Source organism: Schistocerca americana, chromosome X, assembly GCF_021461395.2.
Source record: "Schistocerca americana isolate TAMUIC-IGC-003095 chromosome X, iqSchAmer2.1, whole genome shotgun sequence".
NCBI classification, from domain to species: domain Eukaryota; kingdom Metazoa; phylum Arthropoda; class Insecta; order Orthoptera; family Acrididae; genus Schistocerca; species Schistocerca americana.
Genome location: NC_060130.1, coordinates 232323555 through 232335995, shown reverse-complemented (window position 1 = coordinate 232335995; position 12441 = coordinate 232323555).

Below are 12441 nucleotides of genomic sequence, written 5' to 3'. Positions count from 1 at the left end.
ACCCTGGCCAGCAAGATCTCCGGATCTGTCCCCCATTGAGCATGTTTGGGACTGGATGAAGCGTCGTCTCACGCGGTCTGCACGTCCAGCACGAACGCTGGTCCAACTGAGGCGCCAGGTGGAAATGGCATGGCAAGCCGTTCCACAGGACTACATCCAGCATCTCTACGATCGTCTCCATGGGAGAATAGCAGCCTGCATTGCTGCGAAAGGTGGATATACACTGTACTAGTGCCGACATTGTGCATGCCCTGTTGCCTGTGTCTATGTGTCTGTGGTTCTGTCAGTGTGATCATGTGATGTATCTGACCCCAGGAATGTGTCAATAAAGTTTCCCCTTCCTGGGACAATGAATTCACGGTGTTCTTATTTCAATTTCCAGGAGTGTATTAGTCTATCTGGAAATTAAAGTACTTGCAGCTTACCACCCCCTATTCTCACCGAGAAGCGGCTTATAATGAAATCCGTGCCCATGGAGTAACGTTTCGGTGTGGACTGTATTCGTGATACCTGCCAGGAAGCTCAAGTTCATATACTAAAATTGAAGTGATATCTGGCATTCCCCAAGGAAGTGTTGTAGCCTATCTACTGTTCCTAATCTACACAAATTATTTCGGAGACAATCTGAGCAGCACTCGTAGATTGTCTGCTGATAATAATGTAATTTACTGTCTAGTTAAGTCATCAGGAGATCAAACCATATTGCAAAATTGTTTAGACAAGATACGTGTGCGTTGCAAAAAATGGCAGTTGACTCTAAATATTGAAAAGTTTGAGGTAATCCACATGAGTTCTGAAAGGAATCCGTAAAATGTAGGTTACCCGGTAATATACATTAACTGAAGGATGTCAGTTCAACTAAATACCTATGATAGCAATTGCGAACAACTGAAATTGGAACGACCACATAGACAACGTTGTGAAAATGGGAAACCAAATACTGCGTTGTATTGGCAGAACACTTATAAAGTGCAACAAATCCACTAAAGAGGCTATCTACATTACGTCCGTCCTCTGATTACCAGATATGGTACACGGGGAACATCGAAAAAGTTCAAAGAAGGCCATCTCGTTTTGTACTATTGCAAAATAGGGTAGACAGTGTCAAGGATATGATACCTGAGATGGGGTGGCAGTCATTAAAACGAAGGAGTTTTTCGACACGACGAGATGTTTTCATGAAATCTCCAAGTCTCTTCTTTGAATGCGAAAATATTTTATTGACGCCTACCTTTGTAGGGAGAAACGATCATCATTATAAAATAACAGATATCAGAGCTTGCATAGGAGATCTAAGCGTTCGTTTTCGCTGCACGTTCATCGAGAAAGGATTGGAAGAAGAATTGAGTGAATGTTGTTCGATGAACAAGTTGCAAGGCTCTTGAGTGTGAGATTGCGGAGTAGTCATGCATATGTGGATGACATGTCTCTAACAGAAGAGTTTTATAACGGACCATCTGCCCCAAGTGCGTAGGAAATGAGAGATGGAACAGTGACACACTTTTATACGGAACAAAATATTTCTCTATGATGCATAATACCTCACTCATTGTTGTTGTTTTTATTCTTGATGTTGTTGTTCGTAATTTGTTCACTGACTGCGAATTCTTTAACGTCAGCTGTATTGGATATAGATGTGCTACCTATTAGAGGCGTATAAAAATTTTTGCGAGACCTGGACTCGAACGCGGATTTCCTGCGTACAGCGAGTGGTCACCTTAACCATCTCTGCTGTCTGTGTTCGCTGATGTCTAACAATAAATAGTGAGGGAATCAATTTCGGATTACTTTGTTCGGTCATGGTTCATACGTAAAGTCTGTTCCTTGAGACCTGCAAGTAAAATTGTTGTTGTTTTTGTTGTCCATTCCGAAATGTTCTTGTGATCCTACAACAAAGAAAATAAATTCAACCTGGTAGGGGTCTCAGGCCGACGGGCAAACACTCGTAAGAAAAGGGCGTGAGTATGCTTGTGTGTATGAGACTATACGTCTCATTTGTCGTTTGCTTTACATGAAATACTTGTCTATCACGTGCTATAGATGTGGTAAATGTTTACTATATACGAGGTGCATTCAAGTTCTAAGGCCTCCGATTTTTTTTTTTCTAATTAACTATTCACCAGAAATCGATGAAACTGGCGTTGCTTCTCGACGTAATCGCCCTGCAGACGTACACATTTTTCACAACGCTGACGCCATGATTCCATGGCGGCGGCGAAGGCTTCTTTAGGAGTCTGTTTTGACCACTGAAAAATCGCTGAGGCAATAGCAGCACGGCTGGTGAATGTGCGGCCACGGAGAGTGTCTTTCATTGTCGGAAAAAGCCAGAAGTCACTAGCAGCCAGGTCAGGTGAGTAGGGAGCATGAGGAATCACTTCAAAGTTGTTATCACGAAGAAACTGTTGCGTAACGTTAGCTCGATGTGCGGGTGCGTTGTCTTGGTGAAACAGCACACGCGCAGCCCTTCCCGGACGTTTTTGTTGCAGTGCAGGAAGGAATTTGTTCTTCAAAACATTTTCGTAGGATGCACCTGTTACCGTAGTGCCCTTTGGAATGCAATGGGTAAGGATCACGCCCTCGCTGTCCCAGAACATAGACACCATCATTTTTTCAGCACTGGCGGTTACCCGAAATTTTTTTGGTGGTGGTGAATCTGTGTGCTTCCATTGAGCTGACTGGCGCTTTGTTTCTGGATTGAAAAATGGCATCCACGTCTCATCCATTGTCACAACCGACGAAAAGAAAGTCCCATTCATGCTGTTGTTGCGCGTCAACATTGCTTGGCAACATGCCACACGGGCAGCCATGTGGTCGCCGTCAGCATTCGTGGCACCCACCTGGATGACACTTTTCGCATTTTCGGGTCGTCACGCAGGATTGTGTGCACAGAACCCACAGAAATGCCAACTCTGGAGACGATCTGTTCAACAGTCATTTGGTGATTCCCCAAAACAATTCTCTCCACTTTCTCGATCATCTCGTCAGACCGGCTTGTGCGAGCCTGAGGTTGTTTCGGTTTGTTGTCACACGATGTTCTGCCTTCATTAAACTGTCGCACCCACGAACGCACTTTCGACACATCCATAACTCCATCACCACATGTCTTCTTCAACTGTCAATGAATTTCAATTGGTTTCAAACCACGCAAATTCAGAAAACGAATGATTGCACGCTGTTCAAGTAAGGAAAACGTCGCCATTTTAAGTATTTAAAACAGTTCTCATTCTCGCCGCTGGCGGTAAAATTCCATCTGCCGTACGGTGCTGCCATCTCTGGGACGTATTGTCAATGAATGCGGCCTCATTTTAAAACAATGTGCATGTTTCTATCTCTTTCCAGTCTGGAGAAAAAAAAATCGGAGGCCTGAGAACTTGAATGCACCACGTAAATTTAAAATTTAGTTATGTGTGTGTTGATTGTTTCACCACTTTTATCTACATTTTGAGTAACCATAGACATGTTACAAAAATACTTAGGCAGTTTTTTGTTTTTTCTTTTTTTTTAAAAAAAAAGATTGGCTGCATTACTCTCTCCTGCTGCTGAATGCTTAGAGTGATGGTATCCTACCTGACTTATCAAGCCTCTGCTTCTAGAAGTTAGCATCTGATACGCGATCAAAGGTGTTGGCGGCACGTGGGTGTTCTTGATCTTCCCGAGTTCCTCGATAATTTTAACAGTCCCGGAAGTTGCTTTCTCTGCCTCTTTCTGTTGTGGACGTTGCCGCACAGACAAGGGCTGCCTGTTGCTACGCGATGGGAATTTTCGCGAGTGGGAGGGAACTGGTGGAGTGTTTCGGAACACAGTAGTGTATCCTCAGTCATCCAAGATAGCAGGTACATCACGTGTGTACGATTACATGCTGGACTTGCGACAGTACGGAAATATTTTAGGGCAAAATGATTGTTTTGATCTAATGTTCTCACTGTTCTTCTTGCTGTTTGCTACCTAAAGATAAATTACTACTGATTAAGTTAAGTACTGTTGTTTCCGTCAGAGGTCGACTGGTGAGCCCCAACATCCATTTTGACAAATAAATGAACTGAATAGCGCAGGAAAAGCACTTTTCATAGGGTCTTCCAGTGAGTAGATGAATTAAAATATTGGGTTAGTCACTGTCTAGGGGCAACCTACACACCAATCGCATTAACTTAAATGAAATTAGTCACAAGTTTAATAAATATGCAGGCAGGAATTTGTGGTGAAATAATGTTCACTTCTCACATAACACAGACTGAAGTTATTATAGAAAAGTTATACGAAACATCCTTTCACACTATGCACAATTGTTTATTATTCAAATAATATTTGTCATTGCGAGAACCTAAGTAAATGGACCAGCATCACGTGTTCACTACATCTTTAGTAAATCCACAAAAATTGTTTAAATTAATTCATCACACTTCTCAGTTAAAGTTATAGAATCGGGAACTAACGATATATCTTGCTTGCAGATCACCATCAAAGTTGACTGCAGAAAAGTTAACAGATGTTTAGACTAAGTCACCTAACCTGAAATTATTCAGACTCATCACGCTGAAAAATGTTTCAAACTCTTTGTGAAAATTTGCAAGTCACCACCAACCCGTTGATCTGACGCACATTTTCCTAAGTCCACATAAGGCGAAAATATTGCAGAGTTCCTTGCGAACGTCACACGCTAAACTTTTAGGAGTCAAAGACCGAATACAGAGGAAATATTTGGGTTACACACACGAAGCGAATTTCAGCCACACTTATGTCCTATCTGCATGCGAATTTCGCTCCAACTCCAACTGAAATCCCAGAGTGTCTAGCGAAAATGGGCGTCGACACTTATATCCTCGCACTGTTGTGCGCCAAGCACATGCACTTCCGAGTTTCAATAGCATATATAAACTATAACATGAATTTGGACGCAAATTTGAACTACTTTTCAGTGCTGCTCGTAGTTATTATACAGCATTAACTGTTTCCTCACAAATAGTGTTTTTGCTCCTATGGACACTATTTTCCGTCTTTATATCTGTAACAAATATTAAATAATTAAACTAATTACAGTTATACACCTATAATTACTTCTGTTTACTAATGCTGCTGCTACTTTCACTATGTTTTGTTTACGACTAAATTCACTTTTTCATGCGCAGAATATACATTCCAGACTATAATTTGAAATACGAAATATTCACAAAAAATCTATTAGATCAGTTAGATAATGCGCACTGAGCCCTATCCATTGAATCTAAGTTTAATGATACGCTTAACGCACTTGTGAGTTACTAATTTTATAGACCGTTTATACATTCAAAACATTCAACATCTAATAACTTTTGAGTTAGACACGTTGCGAGGGCACATCTTCACTCACGCACTCAGATAATATTTGTCTTTAAAACCATGGAACTGGTTTCTTTGTCTACGCTTCAGTTTAGATGTTATTTCGAGTGTCCCTTATTTCATATTTCCTTTACTCAGTTAGTCTGGCCACAGGGGCTATTCTCACAAGTCCATTCTAACGGTCGGATTTTCCCCATTGTGTGTTTAGGATGTCAGGACAGCTGACCTGCACTTAGGATTTCTCATACTTTATGAACCACATATCATCTCGGCCAAAGCTACCACCCTCTATTGATGCCACTGTAATCTTGTCCAGCTCAGCATCTCTCTCACAGCTGTCAGGCCACACTCTCCTGGACATCACAGCTGCTGATTCGGCTGCAAGCGTTATGCCAGGACGCATGACCAGGGCCGCGTCTGTTGTTAAAGTCTTTATAGGCACTTCCAAGATGTACAGCTACAGACTCCACCTCACCGTCTTTAAAAAGTCTTTTAATAAAGTTCTTGTCAATCCTATTCCTATCCTAACCCTGTGTGGAAATTGCTTACAGCTTGAATTTATCGATATGTTGTATTTATACAAACTTAGGATTTTTATGTCTTTATTATTTACAGTTATACTACACTGAAGAGCAAAGAAACAGGCACACGTGCTTAATATTGTGCAGCACGCACGCGAGCAGGCACAAGTGTCGCAACAAGACGTGGCATGGACTCGACTAATATCTGAAGTAATGCTGGAGGGAAGAGACCCCATCAATCCTGCAGGGCTGTACATAAATCGGTAAGAGTTCGAGGGGGTGGAGATCTCTTCTGAACAGCACTTTGCAAGGCATCACAGATATGCTCAATAATGTCCATGACTGGAGAATTTGGTGACCAGTGTAAGTTTTGAAACTCGGAAGAGTTCAAATAGTTCAAATGGCTCTGAGCACTATGGGAGTCAACATCTGAGGTCATCAGTCCACTAGACTTTGAACTACTTAAACCTAACTAATCTAAGGACATCACACACATCCATGCCCGAGGCAGGATTAGAACCTGCAACCGTAGCGGCGCGCGATTCCAGACTGAAGCGCCTAGAACCGTTCGGCCACACCGGCCAGCCTCAGAGGAGTATTCCTAGAGCCACTCTGTAGCAATTCTGGACGTGTGAAATGTCGCATTGCCCTGCTGGAATTGCCCAAGTCCATCAGAACGTACAATGGACGTGAATGAACGCAGGTGATCAGACCGTATGTTTACGTACGTGTCACCTGTCACAATCGTATCTAGAGGTATGAGGGGTCCCATATCACTCCAACTGCACACGCTCCACACCATTACGGAGCCTCCACCAGCTTAACCAGTCCCCTGCTGGCATGCAGGGTCCGTGGGTTCACGAGGTTCTCTCCATACCCGTACACGACCATCCGCTCGATACAATTTGAAACGAGACTCGTCCGACCAGGCAATATGTTTCCACTCATCAACAGTCCATTGTCGGTGTTAACAGGCCCAAGGGAGAGTAAAGCTTTGTGTCGTGCAGTCAGCAACGATTCCCGAGTAGGCCTTCGGCTCCGAAAGCTCATATCGATGATGTTTCTTTGAATGGTTCGCACACTTTCACCTGTTGATGACCCGGCACTGAAATCTGCAGCAGTTTGCGTAAGGGTTGCACTTCTGTCACGTTGAACAATTCTCTTCAATCGCCGTTGGTCCCGTTCTTGCAGGATACTTTTCCGGTTGCAGCGATGTCGGAGATTTGATGTTTTACCGGGTTCCTGATAATCACGGTACACTCGTGAAATGGTCGCACGGGAAAACCGCCACTTCATGCTATCTCGGAGATGCTGTGTCCCATCGCTCGTGCGTCGACTATAACACCACGTTGAAACTCACTGAAATCTTGATAACCTCCCATTGTAGCAGCAGTAACCGATCTAAGAACTGCGCCAAACACTTGATGTCTTATATAGGCGTTGCCGATCGCAGCGCTGTATTGTGCCTGTTTACATATCTCTGTATTTGAATCCGCATGCCTATACCAGTTTCTTTGGCGTTTCAGTATATAATACTACACTGCACATGCCTGTAAGCTATCCCAACCTCGATATCACCCTTTAATAATGAAAGGATGCTCTGGATTTGGTTGAGATTTTTTGCAGTGTGCTCTTTGTTAACTTTGGGATATGAGTGTATTTGTTGAAATAATGCACGGTACTAGTTGTTTAATATGGGATAACGGCATGATTTGTTTAAATATCACGCTGAGCTAATTGGTCAGTTTCATATTTACTTGTGTGTGTTTGGAATACTAAGAGAGAATCGACAAAATTTTAAAGAACTCTAAATAGTAATAGAGGGATGTGGTCATATGTCAGTGTGCTTGCGCAGGGTACAAGGAGGAGTGTATTTGTTATTAAATAATACATTGCAGAAATTTTTTGATGTTGGATACCAGCATATTTTCTTAAAATAATGACTGCAGTAATTATTAAACATTTAAAATTACTTATTTACATGTATATCACAATGGAAACATGGGCATTTCGGGGAACACTGCTCAAAAATATAAATAGCGATGAGACGTATATTTCTTACGTCACTGTTTGTTTTTAACAAACTATGACATCAGATATACTGCAGGCACGTGTTCCTTGTAGCAATTGTTTATTTGCATGATAATTGCTCAGTCTCGTACTTAGAGTGGATATTTGTGTGAAAATCTGTTAAAATTGCGAATAGAAATAGGAGCTGGAGCGCTTACAGACATTGCCTGAAACTTTGCTGCTGATAATATTAACTAAGGTATGAAACAAGAAGGTGGCCGTTTTGAACCATTAATAATGGTGACATTGGTTTACTTGTTTTCAGTGGGATTACACCCTGTCACATAATTTGGCTAGAGGCGTGGATGGAATAATATTTTGCACAATTTTGCAGAATTGGCCATGGCTTCATCAAATTATAGTAATTGAACCTCAAACTGGAACGTCGATTGCCGGCCGAAGTGGCCGTGCGGTTAAAGGCGCTGCAGTCTGGAACCGCAAGACCGCTACGGTCGGTTTGTGATGTCCTTAGGTTAGTTAGGTTTAACTAGTTCTAAGTTCTAGGGGACTAATGACCTCAGCAGTTGAGTCCCATAGTGCTCAGAGCCATTTGAACCATTTTGGAACGTCGATTTATCTTATCTCTTAAATTTTATTAGTATTAACTGCCATATTGGAGACTGTCATTAAATTATAGTAATTCAGACTCACAATGTAAAATCAATGTATCTTATCTCATAAATAATGGTAATATTTTCGCCCAAGTAGGGTAAGTCTCCTGCTTGTGGTCCATCCACTGTAGCATACAGACCACTAATGATGACGCCCACACAGTTACTCTAGTAATAAAACGGTGAGGGGAGAAACGATTTTCTGGCCAGGAAAAGTAAGTGGTAGGGGTTTGAGGTTCCTGTCATCCTATTGTCCGAGACAGTAGTACTACATACAAACGTTTCAGGTGCGTTGGCACGGCGGGGGACATAGGATTCTACAGAGCGTAAATATGACACTAGCTCTGAATGTGACATATTTACGCTCTATAGGATCCTATCCCAGTTCTGTATTTAAATGTCAGTTTAACACAAACCTTTAAGTGGCATACTGTATGTTGTAGTATCGAGCGTCAAATATGCGATATTTTAAAAAGTCCTACAGTATACGTCTTCTACTTGTAATAAAATATATTTTAAATGGTGCTTAAGTGGTTGACATGAACTACATAGAGTCAACGACTTCCACCTTGGCTATAGAGAATGTGATTCTACGTATAATATTCTGAAGAAGACAGTTTTAAAACCATCGAAACCATGATCAAGGTTTAATAAATCTGTATGTGCAACTGGCTGGCTGTTATTTATAATCCACTGAAGCTCTTGCATGCACAGTTGCTGAATCGCAACCATGTTCAAAATCTTGTCATTAAATATTGGAAGAAAGCATACTCGTGACATCACGTACATGTAATCAATGACGCCTACGTGCAACTACATCGTTGCTTCGAAAGATTCGGCGGAAAACATACTTGGTTTACATTTAAAGAGATTTTTTTTTCTGGAATTAATTCTGACGCGTACCACACCCCTAATGCTGTGAAAAGACGTAGCGCGATCGGCTGTCTGTGGTCCCTCATGACAGAGTCACAGTTATTTCACTCGGAATTGCTTTCATAAGATGAAATTTAGATGTCACTCTTCTCCGCAGGGAGATACAACACTATGTGAACAGAAGTATCCGGACACCTGGCTGAAAATGACTTACAAGTTCATGGCGCCCTCCATCGGTAATGCTGGAATTCAATGTGGTGTTGGCCCAAGCCTCATCTGAGATGACAGCTTCCACTCTAGCAGGAATATGTTCAGTCGGGTGCGGGAAGGTGTCTTGGGGAATGGCAGCCCATTCTTCACGGAGTGCTGCACTGAGGAGATGTACCGATGTCGGTCGGTGAGGCCTGGCACGAAGTCGGAGATCCAAAACAACCCAAAGGTGTAATGTAGGATTCAGGTCGGGACTCTTTGCAGGCCAGTCCAGTACAGGGATGTTATTGTCGTGTAACCACTCCGCCACAGGCCGTGCATTATGAACAGGTGCTCGATCGTGTTGGAAGATGTAATCGCCGTCCCAGAACTGCTCTTCAACAGTGGGAGGCAAGAAGGTGCTTAAAACATCAATGTAGGCCAGTGCCGTGTAGCGCCACTCAAAACAACAAGGGGTGCAAGCCCCCTCCATGAGAAACACGACCACACCATAACTCCACTGCCTCCTAATTTTACTGTTGGCACTACACACGCTGGCAAGTGACGTTCACCGGGCATTCGCCATTCCCACACCCTGCCATCGGATCGCCACAGCGTGTAACGTGATTCGTCACTTCAAAAAACGTTTTTACACAGTTCAATCGTCCATGGTTTACGCTCCTTACAACAAGCGAAGCGTCGTTTGGCGTTTACTGGCGTGATGTGTGGCTTATGAGCAGCTGCTCGACCATGAAATCCAAGTTTTTTCACCTCCCGCCTAACTGTCGTAGTACTTGCAGTGGATCCTGATGCATCAAGATCCAGTTTGGAGTTCTTGTGTGATGGTCTGGATAGATGTCAGCCTATTACACATTACGACCCTCTTCAACTGTCGGCGGTCTCTGTCAGTCAACAGACGAGGTCGGCCTGTACGCTTTCGTGCTGTGCGAGTCCCTTCACGTTTCCACTTCACTATCACATCGGAAACAATGGACCTAGGTGTGTCTAGGAATGTGGAAATCTCGCGTACAGATGTATGACACAAGTGACACCAAATCACCTGACCACGTTCGAAGTCCGTGAGTTCCACGAGCCGCCCCATTCTGCTCTCTCACGATGTCTAATGACTATTGAGGTCGCTGATATGGAATATGTGGCAGTACGTGGCAGAACAATGCACCTAATGTGAAAAACGTATGTTTTTTATGTGTCCGGATACTTTTGATCACATAGTGTACCTTGGTCGCTACGCTAGCCGCGATTTTGTTGAACAGCGCTTGCCTTTTGCGTACATAAGCGACAGTCGGAGAAGTTCCTTTCCTTGATTAATGGGAAAATATGCGTTTGTGCAAGATACATATGATTAAAAATGCTCGGTTTTCAATTACGTATCGTTCCCATCAATTTTGTGTCGTCTTCGCATCATGAACGTCATGCGTGGGTCAAAAACGATGGCGGAAGGGCGGGAGATGGGGGTATTTAATTAGTGAGCCAGAGCCAAAATATCTTGCAGTCTTTCATTTTAAGCCGGCCGGAGTGGCCGAGCGGTTAAAGGCGCTACAGTCTGGAACCGCACGACCGCTACGGTCGCAGGTTCGAATCCTGCCTCGGGCATGGATGTGTGTGATGTCCTTAGGTTAGTTAGGTTTAAGTAGTTCTAAGTTCTAGGGGACTTATGACCACAGCAGTTGAGTCCCATAGTGCTCAGAGCCATTTGAACCATTTTCTTTCATTTTAAGTTGTAGACAAGCGAACCAGCTAAACACGAGCCGAATGGGTTGGCCGCATCTTAGGTATACAGCCCGGAGTTTAGAATCCCAAGTATCCCAAGTTCATGGTGGTTATAGTTAAATTGTCGCTACTTGAGTGGGATCCCATGAAAAACGAGTGATCGTAGGACAATGAAACTTTGTGGAAACATTTTTAAGGTCATATGGAATAGAAATAACGAATAAACCATTGAAGGAAACACATTTTGCTGTGAAATTGATTTGAATTTTCGAATTGACGTCCGCTGTTTCTGACAGATAAAAATTTGAGCCGGCCGGGATTCGAACTCGAAATTTCTACTTACCACGAGCGATTGTCTTAATCACGTCGGCCATCTGAGCACCCCGCCAGGATCTGCTCTAAATTCCATATCTCACAGCGTCCACAACCATTAAGCATATTTCGTGATTAACAAACAAGGAAAACAAATATTTTATCATCTGTTTAGAGCGTCGAGGCATGTAACCACCAATGATGTAAACACATTTTAATTTCCACGTGAGAAGGTAATACTTGTCAACTGTGTACCATGTTTACGTCCCTGGTTACAAATGTTGCTCAGTGTGAAAACCATCTGCATCCACGACAGCCTGGAACCGCTCTTCACAATCGTTCACAGCATTTTCGAAACAGTGGACAATGGAATCTTCAGCTGTCGTGATACAACTCGTGCTCTGGTTGAAGATCGCACATTGCGTCCAGCATTCTCAACCGTGGAAACAATAAATTCTTTAACAATTTGCGCCAGATTTAACAGTCGGCCTCTTCCAGGGGCGATTAAAAATTCATCAGTTAATTCGAACTTCCGAATCATGTCCATCAACCCAGGTGAGGAAAGAAGATCTCTCCGGATTCATTTAATGCATCGATACACGCGAAGAGAAGCAGCATTAATGTTGTTATTTTGATAAAACACCTTGACGAATAAAGCTCTGCTCACTTTGCCCACACCCACGTTGACTGTCTGCTACCGTAATTCACACTAATGCTTGTGTTTCAACACTACGTCGCCGTACCAGTGCCGGCGCCTAACGGAAAGTAATGACGCTAATACTGCTGCAAAATCTTGCAGCGCACAGTCTGTACATCAT